Source organism: Podarcis filfolensis (genome assembly GCF_964270895.1).
Source record: "Podarcis filfolensis genome assembly, chromosome: 7".
In the NCBI taxonomy this organism is placed as follows: Eukaryota; Metazoa; Chordata; class Lepidosauria; order Squamata; family Lacertidae; genus Podarcis; species Podarcis filfolensis.
Genome location: NC_139603.1, coordinates 31,115,313 through 31,132,064, shown reverse-complemented (window position 1 = coordinate 31,132,064; position 16,752 = coordinate 31,115,313). Strand labels below are relative to the sequence as shown.

The following is a 16,752-nucleotide window of genomic DNA, read 5'->3' as shown; positions in this document are numbered from 1 at the left end:
ATGTGATTTCTCTAATATGTTAATCTAAGAAGTGTCTGGAAACTTCAAATGAACCAAAATACCATAGTCAGGTAGTCAGCAAAAACTACCACATTTCCTGAATTTTAAAGAACTTCAGTGGCTTCCAGTTTGTTTCTCAGCACAATTCAAAGTACTAGCTTTCAATCCATAAAGCCTTCAATGATTTGGGTTCATGGAATCTGAAAGGACTTTTTTCTCCCACATGAACCTGCCTATTAATTCAGATATTCTGCAAAGACCCTTCTAATGGTCCCCTACCTTGAGAAATTAGGTGGACAGTCAGGAAGAGGCCTTTTCAGTGGTGGCACATAACCTGCAGAACTCTGTTCCCAGAATATTGAATATAGCATATGCACACCTTCTAAGATGGCACACAAAGTCTATCCTATTTGCCTGAGCTTTTAACAGTGGTCATGGTTTACCCAAGTAATCTGATTCTATTGTCATCTCTGCTGCTCTTTTAAGTATACTTTGATTATCATTCTCTCTATTTCAGATTCTAATATTTGTGTGCACAAATGAGGCTAAAGCAAGCAATACACACATGCAATAGGAAGGTATTAGACAACCTGAGGTAACCCTGAGATTTATATTAGGAAAAGAAATTAGATAAAAAACCTAAGGAGGGGACCCACAAAAAAAGTTCAACAATCACGGAGTGCTAGCCATCTAAGAGAAAATCATTAAATATCAGGCAGCCACACAGCAGATTAACAACTGGCTATTTAATATAAGTGATTGCCCAACAGAAGTCGGGCAGAAACAAAATCAATACTTCACAAATTCTCAAGAGTTTGTTTATTAGAAAACTGAAATGCATGAGAAGCGTACAGATAGTATAGTATTCTGTAAAACCAATTAATTTAAATTGCCTCGGCTTCTCTGGAAATCAATTAGTACATAATTTCAAACACATATGATCAATTTATTTTGAAAAATCTATTTATAGCAATAGTCATCTGAAGCATTCCAGTAAGATTTGATATTTATCAGCAAAAAAAGGGGGGGGGCAGGCAGAACAAAGGGAAGAATATATTTTGTGCATGTCAGCTATTTATATTGCTACTGACACACTGTTCAGCTACTCTGGGTGTCAGTATCACTCACATTTATTGTTATACTGTGGAGTCCACTGCTATTTTGGATATGGTATAGGTTTCTTAAGCAGCTTCAGGTACAATTTAGCAGAAATGGAGCTAGACTAGACTCTTCTGGGGATGCTAGAGGATAGAGGCGGGGGAGGGAATCAGATAAATTGCTTTTCCTTCTCTTCCACTAGCAGAACCCCTGTTGGAGCAATTAAAGCAAGGAGCACCATTTGGATTCTACCCATAATACACAGGAACACAATCCTCCAGCCTCACAGTATTGGTTCTTCCTCTGCTCCTTCTTGCTGCCCAGTTACATGTGCTCTGTATGCCAGTTTTCTGCCATCAGAGGCATCACAGAGGAATCAGCAGCAGGTGGTCTTAAAGTATCTTAGCCCAAACAGAGTCTGTGAACAAGCTGAAAGTTCACCTCTCTGAACTTTTCTAGAATACATCCAGGAGACCACCCCTGTGTTGTTGTTTTTCAGATGAGCAAGTTGAAGCTAGATGGAAAGAAGAGCCACACATTGTTGTAGACAGAGTTTGTATGAGGAGAGAGTGAGTTGTGGAAAAAGATGGCTAGGTACACAGGCTTTTTGTCTACACAATGGGGATGTTTTAACTCCCCTTTGGAAAAATCAGCTGTTCAGCCTTTCACCACAGGATTTGCTCTGTTTGAGTGGCTGTGTTGCTCTGTGTAACGTCTTACATTCTCAAAGTGCAAAACAGAAGCAGCCTAACTAAAGTACCACAAACTATTAGTACAGATATTACAGAATCAGAACACTTGCTTCTTCCCACTTTTTTCTCTGTTGTCTTCCCCTTCTCATATTACTCTCTGGCTTGTGGACTTGGTTAGATATTTTTCCAGTCAACAGACAAATGTAGATTTTAAAATATTGCCTTTCAGTACTTTCATTTTGACCTGCCATTTACTTCTGAAACTAGCACATGACAATGACTCAAAACTGCCAGCAAGCACTATTCTGGCCAGACAGCCTCAAATGGCAACAGAGATACTCATTGACTTATGTTTAACTGTGTGTAGTTTTAGGAAGAGTCAGAGTCCCTTGTCTTGTCACTCTGCATGTGAACATTTCAGCAAACTCACCTACAGAAGAAATGACTGTTGCCAGATTGGAAGGGAATGTGTTAGGCAACAGGTAGAGTGAGTTTTGCAAAGTGGCTTATGCTGAAAAAATGTGAGAAATACAGAAATAGGATATAATTTCAAACCCTGGAAAGTTCATTTTGTGTTGGCTTACCTTGTTTGCCATTGACACAAATCACTCTCCACTTTTAGGTACATCACAATTTAGATTATCTAAAAAGCCATTAACCCCTCACATCATAGAGCCATAGAATTGAAGGGATGGAAGGGACCCCGAGGGCCACCTAGTCCAACTCCCTGAAATGTAGAAATCTCAACATAGGGCCCCCCATCCAATTTTAAACCATACCAGAGCCTGCTTAGCTTTGCAAATGCACTAGCATTTTTATGCTGCACCACTACAGAGAAATAAAAGAAAAATGTGGCCACCATTTGCTCTCTTCCTCAACCATATAACACCAGGAAGGAGATCAGTAGCGCTTCCTATTGGCCAAGAGGCTGCTGTACATTGTGGGGGAGCAGATCTGGTCTCCAAGAAGCACATTGCAGCTGTTGCTGCCACCAAATCAGTAGGTGCTGCATTCACTGGGAGGATGGATATGCCGCCCCTGTGGATTCTGCCGCCTGAGGCAGCCATCTCACGTTGCCTCATGGATGGGCCAGCCCTGTGTAACACATTCACAATTGCTAACATCTAAATGTTCAATACAGTAAGGAGGCAGAGGCAAAAGTGGCAGGAAGACCCAGGAATAAAGAAATAATAGCAGGCTTCCCTATTAATGTTGGTCCAAAACCCACTTCTCAATCCGCATAACAAGTGCAAAAACAAACAAACCTACCTTCAGTTTGCATGTTCTAGAAAATATTGAGCATTGCTGCACCAGGCCTCCACAGGACTGAGCACATTTCTGCTATACATTTTGCCTCATCAGTGTTTCCATAATGGAAAAACCCCACAGGGGTAGTGCATCTGCATATAGCAGAAAAGTAAAGAGATAGTGATTTATGTCCTAATTTTTACTGGATCAATAAAATCTCATATTCTTTATCCATGATAAACAATAGGCAAGAAATTCCTGTCAATAAATGTGAAGCTACTATTGATTGGTGCATTAAAATTGAATTAAAATAGGGACTAATAAAATAATTTAGTGAGTTTTGAAGAAGAAACTCAAATTCTTCATAAGCTCAGAAAACAGCAACTATGTCACCAATACCCTGGCTAAGTAATATAAATAATTCATTTTATGTTGAAAATGAATATATCTAGTACAATATCAGCAATCTGCAGCATCTGCTTCATATGCATAGCAAGCATAGGTTCATAATTAACCACAAAAGAGCACGACCCAACTACATTTGAAGCAACGGAAGAATTTGTTCTCCTCCACAACCAATCTCACAAACATAAAAGTTTCAGTTTCCAAGTTCTCAATCTATTTACCTGCAGCAAAACTCAGACTACATAGTATTCTCTACATGACAGTATACATAGCCTTTCCTGTATGGAGTTTAATCTCCTGAGCAGCAACATATAACGTATGGACAGGCCCCATTAGAAATCACACTTATTTCTGGAGACCCTATAAAAGCTGCAGCCAGATTGGGTTTAGGTTCGGCTCCGCCTGGAAGTCAAGGGGTCAATAGCTTGCAAAAATAAATAAACAATTCAAACAGCAAGCTGCCGTCTTGGCTCCTCCCTAAGTTTTTCATTTTGCCTTTATATCTCACAAGCAGTCGTATTTTTTTAGTCCAGAGAGCAAGTATCCTAGCCAGCCCTTGAAAATCTGACAACTGCATCCATTTATATTTCAGAACAGTGAAACATTAGGGTTCATCTCTGAATAAACAGTTCTCTTTTATCACAACAAAGCAACAACATGAAGTACATAAAGCAATCCAAACAGTCCTCATATTTGAACTTGGGGCAAGTTTACAGAAACATTTTCGGCACGAAAAGGCAACTACATTGTGACTTTTCTCTAGCAATGCTCCAAATACAAGATTTTTTAAAAATGATAGCTCCTCTTGGCACTCAAGGCTTATTTATCAGTTTACAGTGGTACCTCGGGTTAAGAACTTAATTCGTTCCGGAGGTCTGTTCTTAATCTGAAACTGTTCTTAATCTGAAGCACCACTTTAGCTAATGGGGCCTCCCGCTGCCGCCGGAGCACGATTTCTGTTCTCATCCTGAAGCAAAGTTCTTAACCCGAGGTACTATTTCTGGGTTAGCGGAGTCTGTAACCTGAAGCGTCTGTAACCTGAAGCGTCTGTAACCCAAGGTACCACTGTATTATTTTATTCCTCTTATCTGCTGCTTTTCAGGGCCAAGCCCTCACAAAGCAACACAGAAAAATAAAAACAAAATATAATCATGTAGAACATGAAGCGTTGAGTGGATACAGACAAATAGTTGCATGAAAGAAATGGAATCAGATCGTCTAGGCTTTTTCGCATTCCAGAATTGAAGGATCCAGGCAAACATTAACAGGAAGAGTTGCCCAACTGCAGAGTTCACCACGACAAAAGGCCCTATCTTATTGCTGATCAATACAGCCAATTTCACTAGTGGCCGATTGTGAGCATGGTCATATATATGGGTGCAGACAGCCCTTTAGATAAAAGGGCTTCATTTTGCACAAGAGAAGCTGCATTTTGCACAACAGAAGTTACTAAGTTGCCTTCCAAGGCACCCAATGTGAAACACTTCGCAGTAATCCAGTCTGGGGCATATATAAAGTAAGGCTAAACAGATTATTTGGCTTAATTAATGTTCTACACAAAATCTGAATGGCGGGGGGAAAGAAGGGTAAAAACTTGCAATAATTTTAAGGGAGAACTTGTTTTGAACACATCAACACTTGGTTTGTTTTAATCTTTAACATCCTCTGAAATTTAATTTTGCTGCTGCTGCAAAGGATATTATCAGAAGCTGCTTCTCAGTTGCTGCCGTTGCTCCCCATTTTGATGCCCCTTGGAAAGTTGCTGCATCATGTCAAATAGTTTTAATGAGGAATTCTGGGAGAAAATTGTTGGCTGTCATCCTTCCCACCTCCCCAGAATCCCCATCAGAATAATATTATATCGCAGTGCAGCATTATTCCAATGGTCGTTGTGCAGGGAAAATATATGAAGTCTGAGAGGACAAAATGCCTAAAAAGCAGTGTGCTGCCAAAGTAAGTCTCCCCTCTAAAACATTTGCAAATCCTACCCCTAAAAAATTGCCCTCGATTTGCCGTTCCTGTAGCACAGGCATAGGCAAACTCAGCCCTCCAGATGTTTTGAGACTACAACTCCCATCATCCCTGACCACTGGTCCTGTTAGCTAGCGATGATGGGAGTTGTAGTCCCAAAACATCTGGAGGGCTGAGTTTGCCTATGCCTGCTGTAGCGGCACTCACTTTTTGCAGCAGGCCATTTTTGAAATTAGTTTAACAAGTTGCTCTGGTTAGCAAGAAAAGGATGCTTTCTGCAAAGAGTGCTGTCTGGTACTCATTTGACAATCTTTTCAATGCTAGGCAAAGACCCCACCCCCCCTTTAATGTCTTTGATTAGCTACTATGGGATTTGCTCAATCCAATGGGAATTGTGTTTGAGGAGAGGATTCTCTCATTACTTTGTTGGTTTGTTACGTTGCACTTATTTTATATGCTGCATTTCTTTGTATTTCATGTTTTTAATTATGTTATTGTACGGTGCTGAGATTTTGGCATAGGCACTCAAAATTCAGCATTTGATGAACCACAGTTTTACACTTGCATTCCACCCGTTATCCTTCAGATTCCTATCCCTAGTTCTCTCATGAACAAAAGGAGCTGAATAAGCTCTATTTATGGAAACAGTTGGAAGTGATCATGTCAATCACCTAAGCTTAGAGATGAAATTTCTGGAAATTTTGAAGACACAGGCAGGAAAATATTGTTTTTCGTTTTATTTTGTTTTTTAAAAAATACAGATACAGAAGCAATACTTAATTGCTTTTTAGCCTCTTTTACAGAGCAAAAGTCACTTTGTTACTTTAGGAACATAAAATGTATTATATATAAATTGGTTTGCCATTAAATTATCATGTTTATACAATCTCTTCAGTCAATATTTACAAACTCTTTACTTTTTGTTACAGATGAAACTACAAGATGCTAGACTGCAAGGAACCTAGCATGTCATTCCTTTTGCCATTTTATAAGGAGCAGAAAAATATGATGGGCTGTAATCAACTAAGTCCTACTCAAAATAGACCCACTGAAATTAGTAATTACTTCCTTATGTCTATTAACTTCAATGGGTCTTACTCTGAGTAGGATTATCACTTAATATAATCCTTTGTCTCCTTCAGTTCTCCACACTGTCAAGCAGACATAAAAAAAGAACTGAGAAAAAGGGGGTCTCAATGAATGCTACATAAAATTTTATCAGTCTCATTTTCTGAGCTATTGCTTTCTGTTTCTGCTTCTTCATATTTGCCATCTTATCTACCATGGACTTCTAAAAGCTGAAAGTTTGCGTGGATTGAAACAAGCTTCCGTATCCTTTCACACATCATAGTCCAACAGTTTCCCAGTTTTTGATTTTTTTCAGGGGAAAAAGGCTTCAAGGGAGGGGGCCTTCACATTTTAGGTAAAACCACCTCCACAATCCACAAAGTGACCAAGGCATTAATAGGGACACCAGCCATGCCATGTAGAAACTCCTTGAAGGACTCTCAGAAATTCATCCAGATCTATCTGCCTCCAAGGGCAGACCATTCCAACTGGTACCTCGCCTTTGCAGCAAGCCTAAATCTCACCAGAAAATGATCTGATCACAATAAAAAAGTGAAACAGAAATTCCTCACATCCAGATAAACATCAACCCCACCTGATTAGATGATTCTATGGAGGTATTTGCCCAACTACTTCTTAAAATGACCCCATGGTTACACTGGGGGAGGAAGAGGAGTGGGGGGGGAGCACACTGTTCCCAGCAGAGCGATCCCGGCAGTGTGCCCCCCTGCCTGCGCTGGGCACCCCACCCCATCGGCAGCGCACCCCGCTCCTATGACGCACGCCAGCCCCACCCCCACCTGCTCTCTGTCCCCCCGGTGCCGGAGCATGAAGCTCCACCACTGCATGGTTAACATGGCACCTATGAAATCTTCTTTTATCACAATGGTTTGCCTGAAGTGAAACAAACCACAGTCGTAAATTCAGACATAACGCTAAACCAAGGAACATGGTTTGTTTCCTCCCAGCTGTTGCAGGGAGGAGCACAGTGGATGCAATTTGTCCCTGCATGAAAAACCACGGTTTACAGTTTATGCAAACATGGCCACAGAATAAAGCATTTCTTGTGTACTTGTTTTTGGGCCTCAAAGCTATAATGCACACATCAGATGCAAGCACGTTGCTCTTTTTATTTCCATGTCATGAACTACAAGCAGAAAAAGTTAAAGATAAAAAGTCTTACTTAATAAATGCACAGATCTTCTACTTTTCTTTGATGTAAAAATCCACTGAGTCTTGAAACATCCAACCAGGGTGCAATGATTTTCTGCTGAGAAATAAAGAGATATCTTTATGAAATAGAGAAGATGCAAAATTGTAGACAGGCAAACAGATGCACACACAAAATCCATTAAAATCAAATCAAATCAAATCAAATCAGGGAGTGGTCTCTCACCAATTCTAATAAGAATTCTTGTTTTCAAGTCTTTTTATTGGTTTAAGATTAGGGGGTGGACATAGTTTGCTTAGCTATTTGATGTAATGTGTTTATTTTTATGTAATGGTATTATTTTACTATTGAGCACTCCTAATATAGTTCTTGTTCACTCTCAGTGATGAAGGCAGCAATATACCAAAATAAATTGAGCACATTATATTATTACATAAATTATTTGCACATTAATTTTAGGCTCCTTTTTTAAGCTCCTTATCCTTTTTCCTTTGAGGCTCCCTACCTGTTCACTTACTCTATTAATAATAAAAAATAATGTTTATAATTTATTACATTTAACTGCCGCTTTATAATAAATAAAATGTTTCAAAGCAACTCGACAAAATAAAATACACCACCATAAAGACAATGTAGAACCAGAAACACTTAAAAACAAACAATACAAAACACAAGGCAGTCTCTGCTTGTGTTCAAGTCTCCCACACCTGAGACATGCCCCGCCCCTGACACTCCTTGCTGTTGCCTCTCCTGCCACACTTCCCTCCTTGCCTTCCGGCCTTCATGCCAGAAGATAGAGAGAGGCAACTGTTGTGCTGAATTTCTTTCTTGAACCCAGGAATTCATATTAAGTACTGGGGGCAACTGATCCTACTCCCATCCAATGGGAGGATGTACAGAATGACAAATACCAATAACCTCTCTCCTTGGATACAGGAGAAAAAGTGACAATGTCCCAATTACAGTGGTGCCTCGCAAGACGAAATTAATTCGTTCCGCAAGTTTTTTCTTCTTGCGAGTTTTTCGTCTTGCGAAGCACGGTTTCCCATAGGAATGCATTGAAAATCAATTAATGCGTTCCTATGGAGACCGTTTGCCAGGCTGGCGGTGCGGAGAAGGGCTTTTCTCCCCACCGCAAGCCTTCAGGACAGGTACGGGAACAGAGGGGAAGGCGCGCAGCGCTTCTCCTCTGTTCCCGGGGATTGCGGTGGGAGGAGGGTTTTTCCTCCCCACCGCCAACATTCAGAACAGCATTCTGAATGTTGGCGGTGGGAAGGAAAACCCTCCTCCCACCGCAAGTCTTCAGGACAGCCATCCGAAGGCTGGCGCGGGGAGAAGGTCTCTCTGCCCCACCGGCAGCCTTCGGAAGGCTGCTCCGAAGGCTGCCGGTGGGGCGGAGAGACCTCCTCCCGCAGCCAGCCTTCGGAGCAGCCTTCCGAAGGCTGCCGGTGGGGCGGAGAGACCTCCTCCCGCCGCCAGCCTTCGGAGCAGCCTTCCGAAGGCTGCCGGTGGGGCGGAGAGACCTCCTCCCGCCGCCAGCCTTCGGAGCAGCCTTCCGAAGGCTGCCGGTGGGGCGGAGAGACCTCCTCCCGCCGCCAGCCTTCGGAGCAGCCTTCCGAAGACTGGCGGCGGGAGGAGGTCTCTCCGCCCCACCGCCAGCCTTCGGAGGAGCCTTCCGAAGGCTGGCGGCGGGAGGAGGTCTCTCCGCCCCACCGCCAGCCTTCGGAGGAGGTCCGAGGACAGTGGGGAAGACGCACTGCGCTTCCCCGCTGTCCTGGAGATTTCCCTATGGGCTTTCGTCTTGCGAAGGAAGCCCATAGGGAAATTCGTTTTGCGAAGCGCCTCCAAAACGGAAAACCCTTTCGTCTAGCGGGTTTTTCGTCTTGCGAGGCGTTCGTCTTGCGGGGCACCACTGTAACATCATTTGAGGCCATGCACACAGGACTGTCCTTAAGGGTAACTGGGCCCTTTAGAGCAAAGGGTTATCAGAGACTTGAGCGCACAGACTGAAATGACCAGAAGAAGACCTAGAAGAGAACTACTAGCTGCAGAATGTCTGGTGTTGTCTTTCATTGTATTGAGGCACACTTGCTATCTTGGCTGTTTTTATTCCCATTATAATCTTCCTACATGTGCTATCATGATTGAGAGGTAATTCACTAGATTCAGTGAGATTTTCTATTATGACAGACTTTCCCCTTATAATGATGCAAATGAAGCAAAGAACATGACCTCTTCACTAGTTTAGTTCTTTGTTGATTTGGTTGATAGTGTCTGGGAATCAAGAGGAAAGTGGATCATAGCTTTGTACTGAGTGCTGTTAATCTTCCCTTTGCATAATGCTGGTACACTCTGGCCCAAATACTGGAGATTTATTTGATGTGCACACATTTTCAAAAACTAGTAAACACGTTGGATTCTATTACGAAAGAACAGCTTTGTAGCTCTTTTCAAGCACTATATTTATATACTGTATAGGTACTGTCATGTGTTTCAATTTGCATCTCTACAAAATGTTGAATTATATTTTTTTGTTCCACAGAGACGGGAGGAAGGAAATCACCCAGCTATTTCACTCATTTTGCCTGCATAAAGCTGTGTCACATGCATTCAGAACTCATTTTAGCATATTTAGCTACAATGATACATATTTCATTTATTCATATGCATTATTTATATGCAACCAATCACATATGGAATCATAAAAACAGATACCAAGAAACAGTAAACATACTTAAAAATGGGCTGTCTTGATCTATATGGTATATATTTTAAGGATTTATATGCTACCTTTCAAAACAAAAGTTACCCCATGGCAGCTTACAAGCAGTGTCATAAAAACATTTTAACACCTGCATTTAACAATTATTTAAATCAAAAACTGCAGCATAAAATCATTCCTATTTCACACCAGACTAAAATGAAAAGCAAAAGCAAACAGAGAAGGAGTCACATGTACCTCCCTTAAGAGGAAGTTCCATAGATATAGGATATAGATATAGGATCAGCACTGAAAAGCCCATTTCTTTTGTTTCAACCAATACCAATCTTAATTGTGAGGACTGCAAGAAGGGCCTCTGTGGATGATCTTAAGGCCTGGGCAGGTCTTTACAGGTATAGGTGGCTCTTGAAGTAACCTGCTTATGAATGGTTTTAAATTGAGGCCAGAAGCAAATACATAACCAATGCAGCAATGTAAAATCAATGTAATGCATTTCCAACACTTGACCACCATAAGCATCTTGGCTGCCTTATCTTGTACCAACTGATGCTTCTGAACATCTTTAGGGGCAGTCCCCACAAAAAGTGTGTTACACTAATCTTGTCTGGGTGTAGCCAGGGCATGAATAGCAGAGGCAAGGCCAACTGCTTCTATATAGGGTGGTGGCTAGCTCACCAGCCTAAGCTGGTAAGCATATTTTAAATATACTGGGAGGAATTCAATGCTCTTTCTCTCTCCTTCCCCCACATGCTGACCCTGGGGTTCTCCCAACCTCCCAAAAACCCATTTCTTGTGTGTGGGGTGGAAGATAAATGAAAGCCCTGTTGCACCAGCATAAGTCCTTGTGTGCGCTTTCACTGAAGGGACTCATGAGTTGGATCCCACCCACTTATTCCCAGCCATCAACAGAAGGTCTTGCAGCATTTCCAGAAGACCCTCAGACTTGGTCTGTGGCAAGCCTTATGTGGAGGACGCGGGTGGCGCTGTGGGTTAAACCACAGAGCCTAGGACTTGCCGATCAGAAGGTCGGCGGTTCGAATCCCCGTGACGGGGTGAGCTCCCGTTGCTCGGTCCCTGCTCCTGCCAACCTAGCAGTTCGAAAGCACATCAAAGTGCAAGGAGATAAATAGGTACCGCTCTGGCAGGAAGGTAAACGGCATTTCCTTGTGCTGCTCTGGTTCGCCAGAAGCGGCTTAGTCATGCTGGCCACATGACCCGGAAGCTGTACACCGGCTCCCTCTGCCAATAAAGCGAGATGAGCACCGCAACCCCAGAGTTGGCCAGAACTGGACCTAATGGTCAAGGGTCCCTTTTCCTTTAAGCCTTAAGTGGAAGAGGAGTTCCAGAGCTACAGAAAAACCTCTGATGACCTCTCAGCAGGCCAGACTTCTCTGCAAGCCATTGTTCCAACTTATCACTTAAGCAGTATATCAAAGTGAGTCACCTACATTAAACCCCTCACCATGACCAGAAAGGGAGTAAGCACTGAGTCTGCAGAACCTGGATCGTATGTAAAAAAAGGTGAGCTGGGTGTCATTTGTTTACTGATGCATCTGTTCTGACACCTTATAATCATCGCTTTTATATAATACAAGCCCTAGGAATCCCTAACATCCTTGCTGATTTTTGTGATGTATGACACTCAGTTTCAGCCCATGAGATCCAGCAACAATGCACTGTTTGATTTATTGCGGCTTACGGTGTATTCATTCTCTCAGTCACTAAAGTCACAATATTGCAGATTATGATCTGGCTATACAGTGGTACCTCGGGTTAAGAACTTAATTTGTTCCGGAGGTCTGTTCTTAACCTGAAACTTCTTAACTTGAGACACCACTTTAGCTAATGGGGCCTCCCGCTGCTGCCTCGCCACCGCCGCACAATTTCTGATTCTCATCCTGAAGAAAAGTTCTTAACCCGAGGTACTATTTCTGGGTTAGCAGAGTCTGTAACCTGAAGCGTCTGTAACCCGAGGTACCACTGTATGTTGGAACATTCACACAAAATCAACAGTTAATAGTTTCAATTTAATATACTTGGCTACTTCCTATGAAGTATGTAAAAATGCAAATTCTGATATAAACTTTCTCAAAAATGGTTTGATAGCATTTTGGGTTCATCTCTGAAGTAGAAGGAGCTGTTTGTTTATGAAAGTTGAACAATTTTATCTAACTAGAGGAAAAAAATAGCAGTGTTCTAAGAGCCAGGAAGCCATTGCAAATTTTAACATAAACTTTTGCATAAAAGCAAATATCCAGAAAAACAAGTGCTTTTAAAATAAACCTGTCAATAATGCTAGCACAATACTTCAGTGACTTTAAGAGATGTGATACATGACTGCATAATAAATACAAAATTCAGTTACTACATATATGCAAAATGCTTTCAAAACTATACAAAATGTCATAAGAGTATGAAGATACTTTTAATCACATTCAGAGATAACATTCAGAGACAAAGAACTATCATTTTACTGAAGTTACAAATGCAAGCAGGATTGGGGTAAACTGAAAATTCAGCTTGAGCAACATTATGCTACGATTACTTTTCATTCAGTGTTGCAAACATTTTTTTTAATACATTTATAGCCCAATAAAATGTTTTCTTCTCTCTTGTTATCTGCCAAACCACCACCATTTTACTCCCACAATAGTTTCAGTATTACTTTAGTTCCGTTAACATTCACACAGCTCAGCTAACATTTAACCACTCCTGTTTTTCATCAATTTGACCTCAATACATACTGTTAAGAAAAATGATACTACTGCACAAGGCATAGAGCACGCTGCATTTATAAATCATCCCTAAAACTAGCTAGAAAGTTACTGATCGTGTTGTTTACCTTGGGATATAGAAGACAATATAACCATCCAGAAGTTACTTAGCTAGGATTACATGTTTTTTTTACAGTGAATTCTCATCATGATGTGAAAAAAGCTTGTTCCATGTATAGATGTAACCACTGAAAAAGCTCTTACTTCATGTTCTTTAAAGTTCTGAGCAGACAGGACAAAGCTGTATTGCGAACGGTGAAAATCTGCTGCCTGGAGCAGTAAACTCCCACTCCCCACAAAAGCAAAATCTATTAGGCCCCAATTCTTTACTGAATTCCATTGTGTAAACCATCAAATGTGGGCATTCAGAAAAAAAATGCTTTCACAGAAGCAGCCCTTGGGGTGGGGAAGAAACAGATTGGGAATAAGAATGTCTTCTATACTACAAGATTGAATTGTAAGTTTTAAAAATAGACACAGATGGGGGAAGCAAATGCTAGGAAAATACCATAGATTTGCAAACAAAGAATAACACACACACACACACAGAGAGAGAGATACATGGGAAGGACCTGCAACACATTCATTAACAAACACAGAAAATAGCAGAACTTAAAACTTTTGAAGTAGCACTCCAAAATTTACACAATTTTGGCTGTGCCACATTTTGGAACCATCATGACAACCTGTGTCAGTGAGCTCCAAATTAAACACCTGGAGCCATTTTTAATTCATTACAGCTACCAACCGTCACAAGCCCTGTTCGCTTTCTTTCTTAATTTGATCACTTTTACATAAGACTGATTTTCTGTTCCATGAATACGGAACCCTGTGCCCTGCTCCCACTGAGTTCACACAATGCTGCGTAAGTTTGAGAATGAATTTCATTCAGCCAGCAAAGGCTGTAACATTCTATAATGCTAGAGACAAACTCTATTAAATATGCCAGCTTCTAAGGTGTGTGTTTTTTAGTATGATGGGATTTTTCTGTGAGACCATGAGCTCGTTAATCCATGCTAAAAAATAATTAACCAGGAGAACAATCTGCCTAGACTATGGTGGCAAGGGATTCTCTGTAACTCAGGATCTCCAAATCAAGTACTGGAACATATATTTTAACTCAACTGGAAATTACAAGGACAATATAGGAATAACTACCAAGTTCTATATCCGGCATTATGCTGTTACAATGCCAGACTCAGACATCATAATGGTCTCCTTATGGGTTTTTAATCTGAGTCTATGAATTATCTAATCCAAGCTAGCAGTTGCTACTTTATGATTAAGGCCTTGTTAGTGAACTGCAGTCCACAGAGACATAGCTACTATTAGTAAATGCTAACTAATTAGACTCTTACCTCTGACTCACATCTGTAGTAGCAATTCATATCTTCTACTTTTAAGACAATAATGAAGAATCAAAGCTTTGTCCAGTAGAAATTCTGTCAGCATGCCTCTCAATGACTGGGATGTAATAGCCTCAAGAAGTAAAATTTCATAAAATATTTTAATAGGCCAGGAAACACAACCATTTGTGAAGTTATTCTGGTTGGGAAGTACATTGCAAATTTTGCAAAGGAAATAGCAAATTTTGCTATTAGAATTAAAGCAACTCATCATCTGGCTGAGTGTTATGATGAGAGAAACTAAAGATAAAAGGTAAAGGAACCCTGAACGGTTAAGTCCAGTCAAAGGCAACTATGCGGTGCGGAGCTCATCTCGCTTCAGGCCGAGGGTGCCGGCGTTTGTCCACAGACAGTTTTCCAGGTCATGTGGTCAGCATGACTAAACTGCTTCTGGCGCAACTGAACACCATGACGGTGTTTTCCATTCAGCAAGTACGTTATTTCCAACAAAATGTTGGAACACTGCCCTCTGCCTTTGTGGCAAAGTCCTGTGTTATTATCACCAAGTATATTTCCAATTACTCCAAAGTGTACTATGTTGGTATTATGCAAGGAGCAGAGAGAAGCTGATAAAAAGGGTACAAGTGGATAAATGGAGTACAAATGACAACTGCTGTGAGGATGCAACCAAAAACAACTGAACTATGGCAAATTCAACCAAAAACAAAATGAACTATGGCCAGCTCCAGCCATACAGATGGGTCTACAAACCACATGGAGCTTCTCTACAGTATTGCCAGCCACACTTGTGAAGTGGGGATATAGGGATTGGAGAGCCAATGCTCTCTTTCACATCAAATGTAACAATTTGGGGCCTATATACTTGAAGTAGCATCTTCCCTAGTATCTTCCGACACAGACTTTGCCACGAGGGTGAGAGGTCCTGTTCATAGTTACATCAGTGCTGGAGAGGAGAATGGTCATCTGAGATTGAGACAGGGCATTCTCAGTGGCAGGAGCCCCCATGGAATTCCCTTCTGTGTAAAATCAGATTTTCCCTCGCTCTAGCTATGTCCAGATACACTCTGAAAACTCACCTACTCACTCAGGCCTTTGATTGGTGTTAGAGAAGTACTATTTAAAGCTATTTTTATTGTACTGTTTTGTGTTGTTAGCTTCCGTGCTTCCTTTTGGGACAAAAGGCACAATAACAAATATATTGCTCTATACCACATAGTGAATGAAGAGGTTATGTCATGGTTTAGAATGGATGTCTGGTATACATCACTAGGAGGGACAGAAACATATTCCATCTATATCCTTCCAAATATCCCAGTCATCACTAGAACTGTAACCTCACTGACTGGCCTTGCTTCCACAAGATAACCGCTTGACAAAATAAAATAAGGGAGTTCATTGGACAGGAAAATGTATTTACGATTATTTTTATACATTATCATCATCACCATCTATTATACATTATGGCCAGGCTAGAGGCCTCTTCACAAGGCAAGGATGGTCACTACCATATGCACTGAGTTAATAAGGACCTTCTATCCCAAGTTTGAGATCTTTTAACATGTGACTACTTTTAATCAGGGGCAATATATCCTATGGCACACATACACACTATTTGAAAACTGGAATATATGGAGAAAGCTTTCCAATTTTTGATAGGTGTACTGTATTGCTCCCACTACAAATAACCTGATGCTACGAAGTTGGTGTGTGTCATGTGGCAAATGCTTAAAACTAACAAAATAGTTAGAGATATTCAACTAAGTTTTACCCAGAGTAGATCCATTAAGGGTAATGAAAATGACCAAGTTAGTTTCATTTGTTTCAACGGAGTTACTCAGTAAAACATAGTTGAATGCCATCCAATGTTTCCAGCCATCTCATCATGTTTCCCCTCCCCTTTCCTGATTGGCTGTGGCAATAGTCATGCCATTATTATGACTGGAGGCTACAGGCACCCAGATTTCAGGAAAACCACCCCAAAGCAAGCTTTCAGCTGGCTGCCAAGCAGCAAAAAACCTCCCCGTCTTTTTTAAAACTACATTGAGGAAATTGTATTGTACAATGTTTCTGATTTTTGTTTTTAGTGAAGCATGTAATTCTGCAAAAGGAAATAATAAATTATAGAAGGGAAGAAAGTACTTGACACTCCTTCCCTTCTTCAATTATCATTGCCCAAAGAAAAACCTTAGAGAAATGCAACCAGAGAAGCATCTTCGGGGAAGGCATCTTTTAACCA

The 16,752-nt window shown here is 41.1% G+C and overlaps 1 protein-coding gene across 40 annotated transcripts in view; it reads right to left on the bottom strand.

The window, feature by feature from the left end:
* Positions 1 to 16,752, bottom strand: part of ATXN1 (ataxin 1) — a 309,255-nt gene that overhangs the window by 164,750 nt on the left and 127,753 nt on the right. For 23 of the 40 annotated variants that reach the window (XR_014550591.1, XM_083623781.1, XM_083623815.1 and 20 more), the window contains one exon: positions 7,666 to 7,752. The exons of 4 other annotated variants lie outside the window; for them this stretch is intronic. The gene's annotated coding sequence lies outside the window, so the exon portion shown is untranslated. The remainder of the gene's footprint in view (positions 1 to 7,665; positions 7,753 to 16,752) is intronic. 13 more of the 40 variants (XM_083623800.1, XM_083623782.1, XM_083623799.1 and 10 more) reach the window with 1 other exon arrangement.